The sequence below is a fragment of the Heloderma suspectum genome, chromosome 4, assembly GCF_057233095.1.
Source record: "Heloderma suspectum isolate Gila_16-S chromosome 4, 16-S_ref, whole genome shotgun sequence".
NCBI classification, from domain to species: domain Eukaryota; kingdom Metazoa; phylum Chordata; class Lepidosauria; order Squamata; family Helodermatidae; genus Heloderma; species Heloderma suspectum.
The window spans coordinates 259,400,405-259,418,384 of record NC_139461.1 but is presented as its reverse complement, the minus strand read 5'-3'; the positions used below and the strand labels follow the sequence as shown (position 1 = coordinate 259,418,384).

Genomic DNA, 17,980 nt, shown 5'->3' with positions numbered 1-17,980 from the left:
CCACATGAAGAATGGAGGAATGTTACCTCTTCAGAGGTAACCCTTGACATCTACTGTTATTTCTAACCTGTTAGTGGTCCAATATTACACACAGAAAACCTGAGATCCAAAAACACAGACATATAGCCAATGGGCCACCTAAAAGGTGCACTCATGGACTACAGCGTCAGAGCGGAGATTCCTACTGAGATCATTCTTGCAATGAGCCTTCCTCCTTGCTCCAATGCCTTTCCATCATTTCCATGAAGTGGCCATATATGTCAATCATGCACTGAAACTGAAAGTGTACTTTCATGATGGTTGCTGCAAGGGAAGTTGTTGCCTGGAACTGGGAAACGAACCACTCATTATCACTAAAACACTGCTACCAATACCTATGGAACACAATTTTGGCTGAAAAACTCACTAAGGGCACAATCCTATGCATGTTTAGACAGAGAAAGGGCCTACAACTCCCAGCATGCGCCAGTGCTGGTTGGGGCATGCTGGGAGTTGTAGACCTTTTCTTAAAAGATGCTCAGGGGGCATCAGGGCTCAGATGCTAAGTTCAACATAGTTCTGCTTGATCACATGCTTTCGAACTGATAATAATGAATGAAGGCCACCATCTAGTCACAGCCACTGTGGAACGATGTACCAAGAATTCAGCCAAGCTCCTGGTGAACCTACACATGAACTAGAATACAAAGGGTAAAATCCAAAGACTCATTGAGATGAATGAGACTTCAGATAGTCATGACTAACTTCAGTCTCATTCATTTCAATGGGTCTACTTTAGGAGTTATGTTGGATTTTACCCAGTGTATTCTCTGCACTCCACTCTGATTTTCTCTGTGTTTTATTCCTTTCTGAAAAATGTGTAATACACTTTCAAAAGAAACATTTTGAAGTTATAAACAGGCAAATCTCCCAGAAGGAGGGTCTGAATGTCTAAGTTGCCTATGCAGAAGTACTAACCACTAGAAACAGCATCAAGGAACCCAGAAGGGGAGGACGGTCGTTCCCTACCTATGCAGCTCACCCTGGCCAATGTCCTGTAGAAAGGAGAAAAAATGAACACAACTGCCCGTTGATTGGTGCTTTCACTATGGAACTGTTAGGGGAGGTGTCCATGGGTGAAATGTGAAACGATGGAGAGTGGTGCAGTTGCTAAATGGACCCCAAACAAATTGCTATTGTTATAAACATAACACACACTTATTCCATGGGGAGTCTGTGCCCCCAGAGTTGGTGCTGCCCATTCTTGCTTGTGGCCTGCAGCATTTGGGCAGCACTGAGAAGCCTCAGAGCTCCACCTCACTGTCCAATGAACCCTTTCCCCTCAGTTCATATTTTCCTAGGCTGTAAATAAAGAGAACAATGAGCTGGCTCTCTCCATTCTCCTTGAATTGCTAGTTAATTGCAAGGGGGGTGAGATCCTCTGAGGATGATTTGAATAGATTTATCCTGAGCCAACATGCGTGAAAGTGGGTCCGGCAGCCTGAATAAAATTAACCCCCCGAAATGGCAGCTATGCCAATAGGAAAAGACAAGTGGTGCTAACATGGGCTGCAGAACATCAACAGAGAACCCACTTCTAGTACCATGGGAAATCCACTGATATCAATGGGCTGAAGTGCATATATCGGTGCAACATTGAAAAGAAACCCAGGAATGTAGAGATATCATGCACACTGTCAGCTCAGGGGGTGGGGTGGGGTGGGGTGGGGGTGTTATGCCAGCTGCGATGGCAGAAGAACTAATATAAGACTGTTCCTGTGCCAGAGAGTTAGTACCTAAAAGGCAGGAAAATTGGGAGCAGACCCTGGAAATTTGGGATATTCCCATGTCTTTCTAAAGGCATATATTCAGGGTTGCCAACAGGATCTTCTGGGCCCATCTGCTATTTGCATTATTTGCATGTTCCGTCCCTCCTTGGCAGCATGACTGTACATCTCTTAGCTCTGGGCCAATGCTCCACCCACAATAGGTTCGTTCACCTGTCTCCCCCCCAACTCCCCATCTTCAATCCTGCATACGCCCTCCACTCTTGGATATCTGTTGTCTTTTCTTGTTCAGTTCAGTTTAGAAGAGCCATAAATGCCTTTAAAATCACACTGAGAATCAGCCACTTTTTGACCACCGTTATATGCCATGTAAGTTCCAATCCAGTTTTTACTACTGCTTCTATATCAAGGAAAGAGAGGTCGAATGTAGCAGCTGAAATGGCTCCTTTGGGGGGTGGGGGGTGTTTTTTAAAAACTGAATCTATTAAGAACGTCTTTTAGTCTGGAATGTGTTGCTTCCGTACATTGTTAATGTAGTAAGGAAAACAAAGTAGAGGCATTAAGAAAAACAAAACCACACCCAGGCAATAGAATTTTTTTCACTCAGTTTTTCGATGCGGGAAATATGTAATCCAATGGCTTTAATGAGCTATGCAGCCTTTTGCACAGCCCAACCTGATGCTTTCCAGAAGTTTGGGATTACAACTCCCATCATCCCTGATCATCATCCATGCCGGCTGGAGCTGATGGTAGTTTTAGTCCAAAACACCTTCAGGGCATCCAGTTACGCGAAAGCTGCTCTCTCTTGCACTCACTCTCAACCTCTCTCTCTCTCTCTCTCTGCATGCATTCATGAATAAATGTGTATGAATAGGGGTGTGGATGTGTGTGAATGAGAAAAAGGTGGTCATGCCCATTTTTTGCTTTGCACTAACCACCTTTTTACTTTCCCTCTGCCTTTTTTCTTTTTCTTTTTTGCTTTGGAACCCACCCACTTTTTATGTTCACTCTGTCCATATTTTGCTTTGGCCCCCACCGCCCCTTTACTTTCACTTTGACCACTTTTTGCTTTGGAACCCACTCTGCTTTTACTTGGCCCACTTTTTGCTTTGGCCCAACCCACTTTTTACTTTCACTCTGATCACTTCTTACTTTGTCCCCACCCATCTTTTACTTTCACATTGCCTGTTGTTGTTGTTCAGTCGTTCAGTCGTGTCCGACTCTTCGTGACCCCATGGACCATAGCACGCCAGGCCTTCCTGTCCTGCGCTCTCTCCCGGAGCGTGCTCAAGTTCATATTCATTGCATCCGTGATGCTATCTAGCCATCCCATCCTCTGCCGTCCCCTTCTCCTTTGGCCTTCAGTCTTTCCCAGCATCAGGGTCTTTTCCAGGGAGTTTTCTCTTCGCATTAGGTGGCCAAAATATTGGAGCTTCAGCTTCAGTATCTGTCCTTCCAATGAGCACTCAGGGTTGATTTCCTTTAGGATGGACTGATTTGACCTCCTTGCAGTCCAGGGCACTCGTAAGAGTCTTCTCCAGCACCACAGTTCGAAAGCATCAATTCTTCGGCGCTCAGCCTTCCTTATAGTCCAGCTCTCACAGCCATACATTACTACTGGGAAAACCATAGCTTTGATTAGACGGACCTTTGTCGGCAAGGTGATGTCTCTGCTTCTTACTATGCTGTCTAGGTTTGCCATAGCTTTCCTCCCAAGGAGCAAGCGTCTTTTAATTTCATGGCTACAGTCACCGTCTGCGGTGATCTTGGAGCCCAAGAAAGTAAAATCTGTCACTGCTTCCATTTCTTCCCCTTCTATATGCCAGGAAGTGATAGGGCCAGATGCCATGATCTTAGTTTTTTTAATGTTGAGTTTCAAACCAGCTTTTGCACTCTCCTCTTTCACCCTCAACAAGAGGCTCTTGAGATCCTCTTCGCTTTCTGCCATTAGGGTGGTATCGTCTGCATATCGGAGGTTGTTGATAATTCTCCCGGCAATCTTAATTCCGACCTCTGATTCATCCAACCCGGCATTTCTCATGATGTACTCTGCATATAAGTTAAATAAGCAGGGTGACAATATGCAGCCTTGTCATACTCCTTTCCCAATTTTGAACCAATCGGTTGTTCCATGTCTGGTTCTTACTGTTGCTTCTTGACCCTCGTACAGGTTTCTCAGCAGACAGGTAAGGTGGTCTGGTACTCCCATCACTTTAAGAATTTGCCACAGTTTGTTGTGATCCACACAATCAAAGGCTTTAGCGTAGTCAATGAAGCAGAAATAGACATTTTTCTGGAATTCTCTTGCTTTCGCCATGATGCAGCGAATGTTGGCGATTTGATCTCTAGTTCCTCTGCCTCTTCGAAACCCAGCTTGTACTTCCGGTAGTTCTCGGTTCGCATACTGCTGAAGCCTAGCTTGTAGGATTTTGAGCATCACCTTGCTGGCATGTGAAATGAGCGCAATTGTGCGGTAGTTTGAACACTCTTTGGCGTTGCCCTTCTTTGGAATTGGAATGTAAACTGACCTTTTCCAGTCTTGTGGCCACTGTTGAGTGTTCCAGATTTGTTGGCATATTGAATGCAGCACTTTAACAGCATCATCTTTTAGGATTTTAAATAGCTCGGCTGGAATACTGTCATCTCCGCTAGCTTTGTTGTTACTAATGCTTCCTAAGGCCCACTTGACTTCACTCTCGAGGATGTCCGGCTCAAGTTCAGTGACCGCACTATCATGGCTATCAGGGACATTCAGATCTTTCCTGTATAGTTCTTCTGTGTATTCTTGCCACCTCTTCTTAATCTCATCTGCTTCTGTTAGGTCCCTGCCTTCTTTGTCCTTGATCATGCCCGTCTTTGCACAAAACGTTCCCTTGAGATCTCCAATTTTCTTGAAGAGATCTCTAGTCTTTCCCATTCTGTTGTTTTCCTCGATTTCTTTGCATTGTTCATTTAAGAAGGCCTTCTTGTCTCTCCTTGCTATTCTCTGGAACTCTGCATTCAGTTGGGTATATCTTCCCCTTTCTCCCTTGCTTTTCGCTTCCCTTCTTTCCTCAGCTACTTGTAAAACCTCATCAGACAGCCACTTGGCTTTCTTGCATTTCTTTTTCTTTGGGACGGATTTCGTTGCTGCCTCCTGAACAATGTTACGGACCTCCGTCCATAGTTCCTCAGGCACTCTGTCTATCAGGTCTAATCCCTGAAATCTATTCCTCACCTCCACTGTATATTCATCAGGGATATGATTTAGGTCATACCTGAATGGTTTAGTGGTTTTCCCCACGTTCTTCAATTTAAGCCGAAATTTTGCAAGAAGCAGCTCATGATCTGAGCCACAGTCAGCTCCAGGTCTTGTTTTTACTGACTGTATGGAGCTTCTCCATCTTTGGCTGCAAAGGACATAATCAATCTGATTTCAATATTGACCATCTGGTGATGTCCATGTGTAGAGTCGCCTCTTGTGCTGTTGGAAAAGAGTGTTTGCTATGATCAGCATGTTCTCTTGGCAAAACTCTATTAGCTTTTGTCCTGCTTCATTTTGTACACCCAGGCCATGCCTGCCTGTTATCCCCGTGATTTCTTGACTTCCTACTTTAGCATTCCAATCCCCTATGATGAAGAGGACATCTTTTTTTGGTGTTAGTTCTAGAAGGTGTTGTAGGTCTTCATAGAACCGATCAACCTCAGCTTCTTCGGCCTCAGTGGTTGGGGCATAGACTTGAATTACTGTGATGTTGAATGGTTTGCCTTGGATTCGTACTGAGATCATTCTATCATTTTTAAGATTGCACCCCAGTACTGCTTTTCCCACCCTTTTGTTGACTATGAGCGCTACTCCATTTCTTCTAAGGGATTCTTGCCCACAATAGTAGATATGATGGTCACCTGAATTAAATTCGCCCATGCCTGTCCATTTTAGTTCGCTGATTCCCAAGATGTCGATGTTCAATCTTGCCATCTCCTGTTTGACCACTTCCTGCTTACCTTGATTCATTGATCTGACATTCCAGGTTCCTAAACAATATTGTTCTTTACAGCATCGGATTTTCTTTTCACCACCAGACACATCCACAGCTGAGTGTCCTTTCGGCTTTGGCCCAGCCGCTTCACTCTTTCTGGCGCTACTTGGAAATACCCTCTGCTCTTCCCCAGTAGCATATTGGACACCTTCCGACCTGAGGGGCTCATCTTCCGGCGTCATCTCTTTTAGCCTTGTGATACGTTCCATGGGGTTTTCTTGGCAAGAATACTGGAGTGGGTTGCCATTTCCTTCTCCAGTGGACCACATTTTGTCAGAACTCTCTGCCATGACATTGCCTACTTGTTGCCTACTTGCAGCTCTCAGAAGGTTAGCCATGAAGGAACACAGCTCTTGGGCTAAAAAAGGGGATTAGTCTGGTGCCACTGGTTCCATCAACTTCTTCAGAGTGGGCAAGAGGATAGATCCTGTTACACTGTATTTGTTACACAGCTATATGTACAATTTAGGGCACAATCCTATGCATGTTTCAACAGAAAAAAGGCCTACAACTCCCCAGATGTCCCATGGGGATGAGGCCAGGGGCGGGGAGCAAGCCTGTTGTTTTAAATCTCCGCTCTTATGGAAGAGCAAAAGTCTGCATAGCTTTAACCATTTTTAAAGGTGATCACCCCCAAATGACTCTTATTCTGGCCATGAAAGGGTGGACACAAGGTGAGGTGTTGGCTAAACATGTCTACTCAGAAGTAACTAATTCTCTTCCATTGCACTTCACTGAGCATGGGAGTGAGGAGAGAGGCAGGGAGCAAACTTCCGCTCATTCGCTGTGCCTCACCTACACAGTTGACGACATTCAGTTCTACTCATGGGACTCTGCCCACCTACCCTGGAACTAATGCAGTTTCAGGTGCCATTTGTTCCATCAAAGCGGGTATACACACACACACACATACACACACCACTTTACTGGCTACATGTGCTACAGAATGAGCAAATCTGCATTCATGAAAAACCAGATTTAAACACCATCTCCATGCGGATGGGGCCATTGACTGACATATGCTAACAGCAAAATAATTCTGCCATGCCTGCCTCTGAGCTAGCTTGGACCCTGATTTCCTCCCAGTTAGCTTTGCTCCTTCCAGTACTGATCCATTTGGATTCCTAATGTTGCCTTTCTCCCGCTATGGGTGCCCCATCATCTGCGATGTGGTGGGACTTGATGAGGTGGGAGGCACGTGCCTCTTCACCTGGAGAACACTCTCCCCAAGGAGGCTCACCTAGTGCCTACTCCAATATCTTTTGGGCATTATGCAAAGACCTTTAAAAAAAAAAACTGGCCTTTTTAAGGCTGCAATCCTATACCCATTTACCCAGGAGTAAGGTCCATTGAACTCAATGGGACTTAACTCTGAGAAGACATTATAGGATTGGACCATAACTCTCCATTTTACTGTGTTATTTCACACTGCTTTCTGCTGTCTCTTGATTTTATTGCTTCGTGGGGAGACTTTTTACTGGTTTTGCTCTGTATTTTTATTATTTCCCATGTAGGCTGCCCTGAAAATGTGTTATGGAAGGGTGCTCTATACATCTTGTAAAACATAAATAAAATACAATAAAGGAGCATTTCCTTCTGCAGTGACGTTGTGGTGGTGGTGGTGGTGGTTGTTTTTAAACAATAAGCTTGAAAAGGCAAGTGGTCTGCCAATAAATAACCATTTCCACAGCTGATTGCCCGGTCCCACTACACTTCTCTCTCAGGCTTTGATACCAAGCCTGCATTGTTCTAGTCCCACCTATCACCCTCTCTGTCAATCATGTCTGTAGACCGTGACCCACCCGCTCCCAGGGTGGGTAGCTAATTATCTCCCACCAACAGCAGCCACTCCACAAGCCAGCACCCACTAGCCACCCAGCAGGCCTTTCTGCAACTGCCTTCCCCGCAGCCCTGCAGGAGCCAGGTCTTGAGACGGATTGGCGGTGAGTGATCGATTACTGCACACAAACGAAATGGTTATGTATGAGCTGGGGGAGAAAGGATTGACCAAGCAACCAGGAGAGGAAATGAGCCTGCACAACAGCAGTAAAGCTCTGCAGAAACTGGTGTTGAATATTCTTCTGATAAATAGAGACGGTGAAAGGGAGGCTCCTTGGAAGAGGTGGACTCCTGTCCCAATGTCCCCCAAAAGGTATACACCCACACTTCCAATAATTTAGACAGGGGTGAGGAACCTTTTTTCTGCCAAGGGCTGCATTCCCTTGGGGCAATCTGTCAGGGGCTGAATGCCTAACATGGGAGGCATCAAAGCAGGGCTGGGTGGCCACCACTTTTCTCTCCTTCTCTCTGCAACTCCTTTCTCTTTCTCTCTTCCCATCCTCTTCCTGACACTCTCTTCTCTCTTCCTGACACCCTCTTCTCCCCCTCACTTTTTCTGGCACCTCCTCCTCTCCCTCCCTCCCCAATGCCCCCTTCTCTCTCTCTCTCTCTCTCCCTCTCCCTCTGACACCCCGTTCTTTCCTTCTCCCTCTCCCTCTCTCATCTTCCTCCTTGTCCACTGAGCTGCCAAGGCAGCAACATCTCATTCTTGCTAGAGGTCTGAATTGCTTGCTTGCAAAGGACTTTTGAAATCAGGCCAAGGACTGCATGACATTAGGCCTGGGGGCACATATTGTCTCCCCCTTATTTCAGTTCTAGCTGAACCAATAGCACAATATTACAGTTGCATCCTTAGGTTAGTCAAATGCCATTGGCTACAGGGGCCAGGTGCTTCCTAACGAACAGTGTCCAGTGGTAAAATTTTCATAGATGCCAAACCTCTCTACTTGCAGTGTTAAGGACATGTCTGCACTGCACCCTTAAATCCATTTCAAACCTCTTTAACTATCACAGTCCCCAGCAAAACAACCCTGGGACTATGGCTCTGTGGCCAAAGTAGGTGCATCCCCACAAGCTGTTCTCAGCGGTATGACAAAACTGCAAAAATAATCCCCAGGATTCTTCAGAGAAGTCACTGAAATTAGTTTCAATCTTGTTCACAACTGGGAACCCACCTGTGCCCTAAGTAGGCACAGCAATAACAGTCTGTTTTTGAAAAACCGAGTGTCTATTTCAGCCTTCCCCAACCTGTTGCCTTCCAGATGTTTTGGACTTCAACTCCCATCACCCCCAGCTAATGGTCAGCAATGCTGGGAGTTGTAGTCCAAAACATATGGAGGGCTCCAGGTTGAGAAAGTCCAATCTAATGGCACTGATATGATTTTATATGACAAAGACAGGCTATGAGGTTTCCCCCCCCCCAGTTCAAGGAGGTGTGTGGGCCAGTCTAGCAGAGGATCCAACACCTGTCCTGGTAGCAGTTCTGTCCTGGTCGCAGTTCACCGCATTCTGGAGGGCAAAACCCCACCTAAAATGGAATGAAATAAGATAGAGAAATGGTATACAATTCCTAGCAGTGGTGAGCACTTAAAGTGGGACTGGGGCAGTTATGCAGTCTGGGAAACTAGGACTCGTTCTTTTTACTTCCATTGTTTGAGCAGATAGAAAAACAAGGCTTCTGTACTTGTAATAGTTGTGTGGAAGCGGGGGTGGGGTGGGGGCGTACAGGTGAAACTTTTCAAACAGGAATGAGAAAAGCTGCCCCTGCTGAAATTCCCACTTTTACACAATTATTTAAAATCGAAGACCTCTATCTTCCTTTGCATTTGGTCACCCTACCTGCCATATGACAGTAGTTTACTCACCCCCAAACAATACCGTATTCCTGCTGAACGCCTGTGGGAGCAAAGGATGGTTGTACAATGATGGTGCATGCAAAAACACACATGCGTGCGTGCACCAAAATGTAACACAAGAAGATTAGACAGTCGTGTGCCTTGATTTTAAATGGTTGGTGTGAACAAAGACCAGGCTGTTCTCTGAATTTTGCTATTTTTAATCTCATCCGTCATTCCACACTTCAAACCTCCTGGCCGCATGGAGCAAATCAATAGTGCTACCTCTGTTTCCACCCCCCTCTGCTGCTCTCCCTTCTTTCCCCCCCAACCCCCCATATAGACACATCAGCCTTTGCAGTCACACATGGTTAAACCAAAGATTCTCAATTGTTATCAATTCAGGGCAGCACCGTTTGCCTTTGGTAAAGTTAATGCCCACAGCAAAAGGTTTTTTTTAAAGAATGAAAACAACAACATCTAATTTGCTTGGCCTTATCACTGGGCCTGGTTGCAGGAGCAGAGAATTCAATTAGTCCAACACAGTGGGAACTTCAGTGTATCTCAGACGCAGAAAAGGAGATAGTGTGGTGCTCTCCAAAGGGGTGCTGTTTCCTCCCTTTTCATGCTGGCCTTGCAGGGGGAGACATTGGCAGCATTTATTTGGATCTGCCTCTCTGTGTTTTCATGCTAATACCTTGACACTGCTTTGTTGCAGAATGTATAAATGAAATGCAAGCTTTACTGGTCATCAAGGTAAACTCCAATTTAGATATTGCTGAAAGATCCAGCATTTATTCTAAGCATGTTAGTAGTTAAAGCGGCTGTTCCTAGAGTGACAGTGACTAGGATCACATGACACAGTGGGTTAAATAACCCACAATGACCTCTGGCATGTTTTGGGCACATGCAGCCACCATTTTGAATATGTAACCCCCGATGCTGTGCAAACCTGGCCACTGTGGGTTATTTAGAGGTTAAACAACCCTTGCATGACCCTCAATTAATAGTGTGCAAGGGTTTTTTAACCCTTGAATAACCCACAGTGGCCAAGTTCAGATGACATAGCACAACCCCCGATTGTCGTAATCGGGGGTCATATATTCAAAAAGATGGCCACATTGAGGGTTAAAAATTCCACGATGGCCCGGCCGTGTCATGTGAACCAGCCCAGTGGGTTAATAGAGATTATCACCTTGCCGCATGGAAGGTGCCCAACTTCTGCCACACCTTAGAATATGTGGCAGGTAGGGTAGCCATGTACACATCATGGAAAAAGAAGAAATGCATCCCCCCAAAAGGACACAAGAGAATACCAATTTGCATAACACTTGCCTATGCAAATTTATATGCATAAGTGCAAATTTAGACATAATTGCTGTAATTTAAATAGAAATACAGTATATCTCACCACAGAGGAAAAGACTGTGACCAGGTGACCGGTATGCCTGCTCTGTCTGCTGTCCCGGTGCTGTTGATGGGCAGCTGCAAGGCTCTTGCTTTCCCTTCTTATGCTTCCTTATCTTTAAACCAGACACAAGCTGGACACCTCTTCAAAGAGAGCACACCGTCAAATAGAGGACTGCCTTGCAAGCATATCTTTATCAAATGCATCCCTCCGTCTTGCTCCTCTACCTCCACTAGGGATTATGGAATAGCCTTTCCCAGCATGAAGTGAGAGAAGGGGGCAATCAGGATGGGAAACAAACCACATGTACCCTAACCATACATCCAGGTCAACTCAGACTGTGCTCCATCTTCAGAGGTGAGGCACGTGGGCAGGAGAGACAGGGTCTTTCCATCATGGCCCCAGAACTCTGCAATGCCCTTCCAAGGGAGGCCTGCTTGCCTTGATCTCTGCCCTCCTTCTGAAGGCCTATATCTTCAAGCAAGTATTTGGCCTAGGGCAGGGGTGGGCAACCTTTTGGGGGTCAGGGATCGCTCTGACTCCTGCTGAACCTTGAGGGGGGGGCATGAATAGGCAGAGCTGGTGCAGAGTGGGACAGTGGTGGGTAGAACCAGGACACATTCACAGACACCTCTTGCACCCCCCAGGGATCTTCATCACATGAAGGTGGCAGGAGGCTAGGTTAACAGCAATCTTGATTGGTACTGCTGGGAGGACGCTTTAACTTGACAACTCCCCAGAGATCCTGATCAGGAGTGGGGAAACAGTGATCTTGAATAAGATCATGGGGGGAGAGCAGGGAGAGAGAGATTGAGAGAGAGAGAGAGAGAGAGAGACTTTAACCTCTCACCTTCCTCCAGCAATCCTGATGGAGATCATTGTTTCACTGCTGCTAACAGCAGCAGGGAAGCAACTTTTGTTCCGCACCACCCCGCTGATGGCTGATCAGCTGGATGGCATGGAAAAGTGGCCAGGACACTCCAGTGCTCGGAGGCTGCAAAGAGAGTGGCTGAGGACAGCATGCAGTCCACCTGAGCCCTCCAGCCCTATCCCTTAAACCCCCCAGGCCCACCTGCATGGCATCGCTTTCACACACCCGGTTGCAACTGCACAGCAATGTGACTTCGAACCAGCATCCCCTGCAATACACTTGCGATTTACTGCACGTTTCTCTAACAGACTCACCATGCCTTTTTTTTTGTCATTATACTTAAATGCACAGCTGTGCAGTCTGTGAGCGTGGAGGTGCAACACTTCATTGGCTGTTTTGTATTTTAGGGGTTCTGTTGTGCCTTTCCCTCCCTCATCAGTTAAAAATGGGTTGTTCTGTGCTCCTTTATTCCCATGCCATCTGTTTGTCAGTTCCCCAGCCCGAGACTCTCGCGATGGTTCGTACTCACAAGCGTGAGCGGTACATGCCTACCCGAAATGGCGGCCGGATACGAAGCTGCAAAAATGTGTGAAAGTGTGATTTAATAACTGAGAATGCCTCTCTGTGCCTCTGTAACTGTGCAGCTACAAAGGGACAGGGGGGATAAAGGGGTGTCACAGAGCGACACAAGCACTATGCACGCTTACAACGCGCCCACCACAAAATGCGAAGTCGGTTCGGGGAAGGGACAGATGGCCCACAACCACAGAGAAACCCACAGCAAACCCAAAAGATTGCAGCAAAACGCCACCTCGGAAATCTGCAGATTCCAGGAGAAAACCAAGGATGGGTGCAAAGTGGTGACTATGTCATTCTCAACTTGCAGTCACCCTGGAGTAAAAGGCTCATGTAGATGGGGCCTCAGGGTTTGATTTAAAGACAAAAGTCCTGTGCTCCCTGGAACTCCATACATCTGAGATCCGTGGCAGATAAATCCCTTGCCGATGCAGCATGTGGGGCAGTTCAGATTACTGCCTTTGGCCTCCATTACATTTGCCCCAATATAGAGAACAGAGTCATTCTTGTCTTTGTGCTAAGGGGCCAGCCTTTTGTTAATTTAGGGCTACAAACTGAAGTCAGGGGGCAACATTTCCCTGAAGAGGCACGCATAGACTAGCACTATGCTGTAATCCTACACAGGCTGCAATCCTACAGAGAATTTGTTGTTGTTGTTCAGTCGTTCAGTCGTGTCCGACTCTTCGTGACCCCATGGACCATAGCACGCCAGGCCTTCCTGTCCTGCGCTCTCTCCCGGAGCGTGCTCAAGTTCATATTCATTGCATCCGTGATGCTATCTAGCCATCTCATCCTCTGCCGTCCCCTTCTCCTTTGGCCTTCAGTCTTTCCCAGCATCAGGGTCTTTTCCAGGGAGTTTTCTCTTCGCATTAGGTGGCCAAAATATTGGAGCTTCAGCTTCATTATCTGTCCTTCCAATGAGCACTCAGGGTTGATTTCCTTTAGGATGGACTGATTTGACCTCCTTGCAGTCCAGGGGACTCGTAAGAGTCTTCTCCAGCACCACAGTTCGAAAGCATCAATTCTTCAGCGCTCAGCCTTCCTTATAGTCCAGCTCTCGGGCAGCTGCACAGAAAATGCTGTAGGTTAGCTGAAGGACAGAGCACTTTCTTTGGGGACCTAAAGGGCTGGATGCACCTGATCTCGGCTGCTAAGCAGGGCCAGCCCTGGTTAGTACTTGGATGGGAGACAGCCTGGGAAGCAGGCTTCCTGCACTGAGCAGGCAGTTGGACTCGATGGTCTTGTAGGCCCCTTCCAACCCTATCATTCTATGATGTTGGGTAGCCGATCTGTTTCCTTATAATCATGCTGCTGTTTTCCTCCACTTCCGCTCAAGGTGTTGAACTTCAGGCCCAATCCGGTCCTCCAGAGCCCCCCTGGTGGCCCCGCCTCCTTTCTCTGGCCCAGCCCCTTTCACCTGACTGCCCATTTTGGGGTGGTTTCCTGGTTTTTGTGCAGTCCCCCCCCCCATTCTAAATGGTTGAAATGTCTCTCCTAAGGCTTCATTGCTGGCAGTAAGATCTTTAAGCAAAAATATGCTGGTATTTGTGTGGTATTTAGCCCCTCCCACCACTAGAATGCAGGCCTGAGTGTGTCTCTGAAATGGAGTTTGGCCCTCATGTTGAAAGAGGTTTGATACCCTTGACTCACTCTGTTTATCTGAAAATAAAGCAAATGTTGTTGTTCAGTCGTTCAGTTGTGTCTGACTCTTCGTGACCCCATGGACCATAGCACGCCAGGCCTTCCTGTCCTCCGCTCTCTCCCGGAGTGTGCTGAAGTTCATATTCATTGCATCGGTGATGCTACCTAGCCATCTCATCCTCTGCCGACCCCTTCTCCTTTTGCCTTCAATCTTTCCCAGGCTTTTCCAGGGAGTTTTCTCTTCGCATTAGGTGGCCAAAATATTTCAGCTTCAGTATCTGTCTTTCCAATGAGCACTCAGGGTTGATTTCCTTTAGGATTGACTGATTTGACCTCCTTGCAGTCCAGGGCACTCGTAAGAGTCTTCTCCAGCACCACAGTTCGAAAGCATCAATTCTTGGATGCTCAGGTTTCCTTAAAGTCCAGCTGTCACAGCCATACATTACTACTGGGAAAACCATAGCTTTGATTAGACGGACCTTTGTCGCCAAGGTGATGTCTCTGCTTCTTACTATGCTGTCTAGGTTTGCCATAGCTTTCTCCCAAGGAGCAAGCATCTTTTAATTTCATGGCTACAGTCACCATCTTGGAGCCCAAGAAAGTAAAATCTGTCACTGCTTCCATTTCTTCCCCTTCTATATGCCAGGAAGTGATGGGGCCAGATGCCATGAGCTTCGTTTTTTTAATGTTGAGTTTCAAACCAGCTTTTGCACTCTCCACTTTCACCCTCAACAAGAGGCTCTTTAGATCCTCTTCGCTTTCTGCCATTAGGGTGGTATTGTCTGCGTATCTGAGGTCATTGATAATTCTCCCGGCAATCTTAATTCTGACCTGTGATTCATCCAGCCCAGCATTTCTCATGATGTACTCTGCATATAAGTTAAATAAGGACAACAATATACAGCCTTGTCGTACTCCTTTCCCAATTTTGAACCACTCAGTTGTTCCATGTCCGGTTCTTACTGTTGCTTCTTGACCCTCGTACAGGTTTCTCAGGAGACAGGTAAGGTAGTCTGGTACTCCCATCTCTTTAAGAATTAAGCAAATATTACCCCGGCCCCAGTACCTAAGCCTCCAGTGTTTTCTTAAAAAAACCCAAGCCCTGGTAGTGCTGCCTCTGAAACTTCTCACTGCTTGGGGAAGTGGCAGGCATGTAAGAATAATTACCAGGTTCCCAACTAGCTCCACTGGATATCCCAAGCTAGAGTATTTATTGAGCCTAATCATTAATCCAGCTATGCTTTAGCCAAAGCAGAATCCAGCAGCCTGACAATATATGTCTACTGTAGCCTTCCACAGATGCGACAGCATCGGACTTCTTGCCTTTCACTGTTGTTACAGTACAATTGCTGCAAATGATGCCTCTGAGCAAAGAAGGCATTAACTAGGGCAAATAAATAGAGATCAAGTCAGGGCCCTGGCGCTGCGGGCACTGGAACACTGATTGCAACTCACCAAACCAGAGCAATTCAAGCTCCTTGTTGCCTCATTAAAAAGCATTTTGAAGCCCAGCAGCCATCCTGGCTGCCTGATTACATTTAAACATATGCAGGGCCATTGAAAAGAAAATATTTAGAGAACGCACCAGTTTGGCGCCTTCCGCAGCCTTGTGTTTTAATCAGCATCACCATGCAACCCCCGGGTGCTTGCAGAGCTGGACGTGTGACTCTTGACTCCGGGAGAAGGGTCTGCGAGAATTAATATTATAATTCAAGCAGCCTGTGTGCCCCAGGCGGCGGCGGATCGTCTCCAGGGGGCATGGGGAGATCGTTATTGGCAAGCCGAGGAAAAGCGTGTGCTGCAGGTCTGGATCTCACAGCACACGCTTAATTAAGATTCATGGCATACGTCTTGCCATCACAGAACCCATCAGGAGCTCAAACCTCACTCCCGTATCGGAGTCTATGATCACTGGTGACATTTAGGTATGGGCCATGTAGCACAGCAGCTGGGACTGAAGTCCAGGCAGGTATAACTGCTGAGGGGGAAAGCAAGATTCTCGTTAAAGGGGTAAGCGTCTTCTTTGTGGCAAACATAGGACAAAAAAGGACACCCAGACATTTAATCCCTCCCTGCTGCTACTTCTGTAATTAGTGGAGGCTGGTGGCTCTGATGTCAGTGGGGTGATGAATCTGCTCTGGGTTTCAGTCAGCACCAGTCAGAATTCTAAAGGAGCTATCCAAGGTGCTTGGATAGCTCCTGTAGAGTTCTGCCTGAAACCTGGTGCAGATTCGGAGCCATCAGTCTCCGCTGTCTGTAATGTATAAGACAACTTAACCATGTCTACCTGTCACCCCTTTGTGCATTTCCTTATCCCTAAACAGCAGGAGCCAATCCTGTGGGATGGAGCACCTTGCATCAAATATGTGTCTGCTGAACATGGCACCTGTGCATTTTTATTTTATTTTTATTCATTGTATTTATTCCACTTATATCCCACCTTTCTTCCATTGTGGAACTCAAGGTGGCTACATGTGGTTCCCAGATGGTCTCCCCTCCAAGCACTGACCCACCCAGCCCTGCTTAGCTTCAGTAAGGTAGCTGTTTCATGTGCCTTCAAACCATACCTGGGACCCCGAGTGCATTTAATTCCACCCTCCTTTCTTTCCTTTTGGACACATGGATCAGTTTCCATTTCTGAAAAAGGGCTTTCACTGCCATGCAGTCTCCTCTAACCTGGTACCCTCCAGAAGTTTTGGTTTTCCCTCATCAGCCTCAGCCAGCAATGGTCAGAAATGCTGGGGTTTGCAGCTTCAAATATCGGGGGGGGGGCAGGTTGGCAAAAGCTGCTGTAATGTGTGGCCTCAGGAAACCAACTTCCTGAGAGTTTTGCAAAGGTTGTTTTTGCAAAGGAGCCCAGAGGCTCAGAAGGACCCATCCCTGTACCTGCCACAACTGCCACCATCCCCCTCCTCACCCACCCAGGTGACAGAAGGAAGTGCTGTAGTCTTTACATCGCTCCTGTGCCTTCATTGCTCATTGCTCATCACACACACACATGCACGCACACACGCGCGCGCGCACACACACACACACACACACACAGCATCTGATTGGTTCAGATCACTGCTACTCAAAACATAAGTTAAAAAATATATATTTTGAAATTGTGTGCCGCAGGTCCTGCAGGCTTGGCTGGCCAGGGCCCCATCTATACCAGGCTTTTACTCCAGAGCGGGTGCAAGTCGGGGTCTCTCATGATAGATGATGCAGTCACAACTTTGCAGCCATCCATGGTTTTCGCCCAGAAAAAGTAGAGCTCCAAGGAGTCATTTTACTGCGATTTTTTGGATTTGCTGCGGGTTGCCTCACAGTTGCGGACCATCTGTTCCTTCCCCGAACTGACTTTGCATCTTTCAGTGAGCGTGTTGTAGGCATGCGTAATGCATGCGTCACTCTGTGATGCCCCTTTGCTTCCCCATCCCTTTGCAGCTGCGCAGTTACAGAGGCACAGAGGGACGTTATTTATTTAATCACACTTTTGCACATTTTTGCAGCTTCATATCTTTGCAATGGTTGCTTTTGGACTCAGTAGGGCTGGGGGGGGGGGATCTTGGGGAAAGAACAACATTGCTCCAGCCACCATTTTGGAGGGATGGCTAGGCACGGAGCGCTCACGCTTGTGAGTGCGAACCAACGCGAGAGTCTCAGGCTGGGGAGCTGACAAACTGATGCTGAGGAAATATAGGAGCACAAAATACCCAATTTTTACCTAAAACAGGGTCAGAAAGACACAGCAGAGCCTCTCACATATAGAACAGCCACTGACGTGTCGCACCCCCACGCTCATGGGACTGCACAGCTGCACATTTCAGTATGATGGCAACAAAAAGGGCACAGCGAGCCTCTTAGGGAAGCGTGCAGTATATCACAAGTGTATCGCAGGGCATGCCGACTCGAAGCCGCATTGCTGCGCAGTTGCGACGGGGTGGGGGTCCAAAGCGGTGCCATGTAGATGGGCCCCAGGTGCTGTACTGCTTGGCTGGCTGAGGGAGGAGGAGCTACCACCACCTTCCACTGCCAGG

The 17,980-nt window shown here is 47.1% G+C and overlaps 1 protein-coding gene across 3 annotated transcripts in view; it reads right to left on the bottom strand.

The window, feature by feature from the left end:
• Positions 1–17,980, bottom strand: part of TAFA3 (TAFA chemokine like family member 3) — a 202,168-nt gene that overhangs the window by 164,971 nt on the left and 19,217 nt on the right. Inside the window, exons 2-3 of one of the 3 annotated variants that reach the window (XR_014790669.1) lie at positions 10,871–11,010; positions 9,090–9,152 (exon numbers count right to left, since the gene is read on the bottom strand). The exons of the other annotated variants lie outside the window; for them this stretch is intronic. The gene's annotated coding sequence lies outside the window, so the exon portion shown is untranslated. Of the gene's footprint in view, positions 1–9,089; positions 9,153–10,870; positions 11,011–17,980 lie in introns of those variants that run through there. 3 annotated transcript variants of the gene reach the window in all.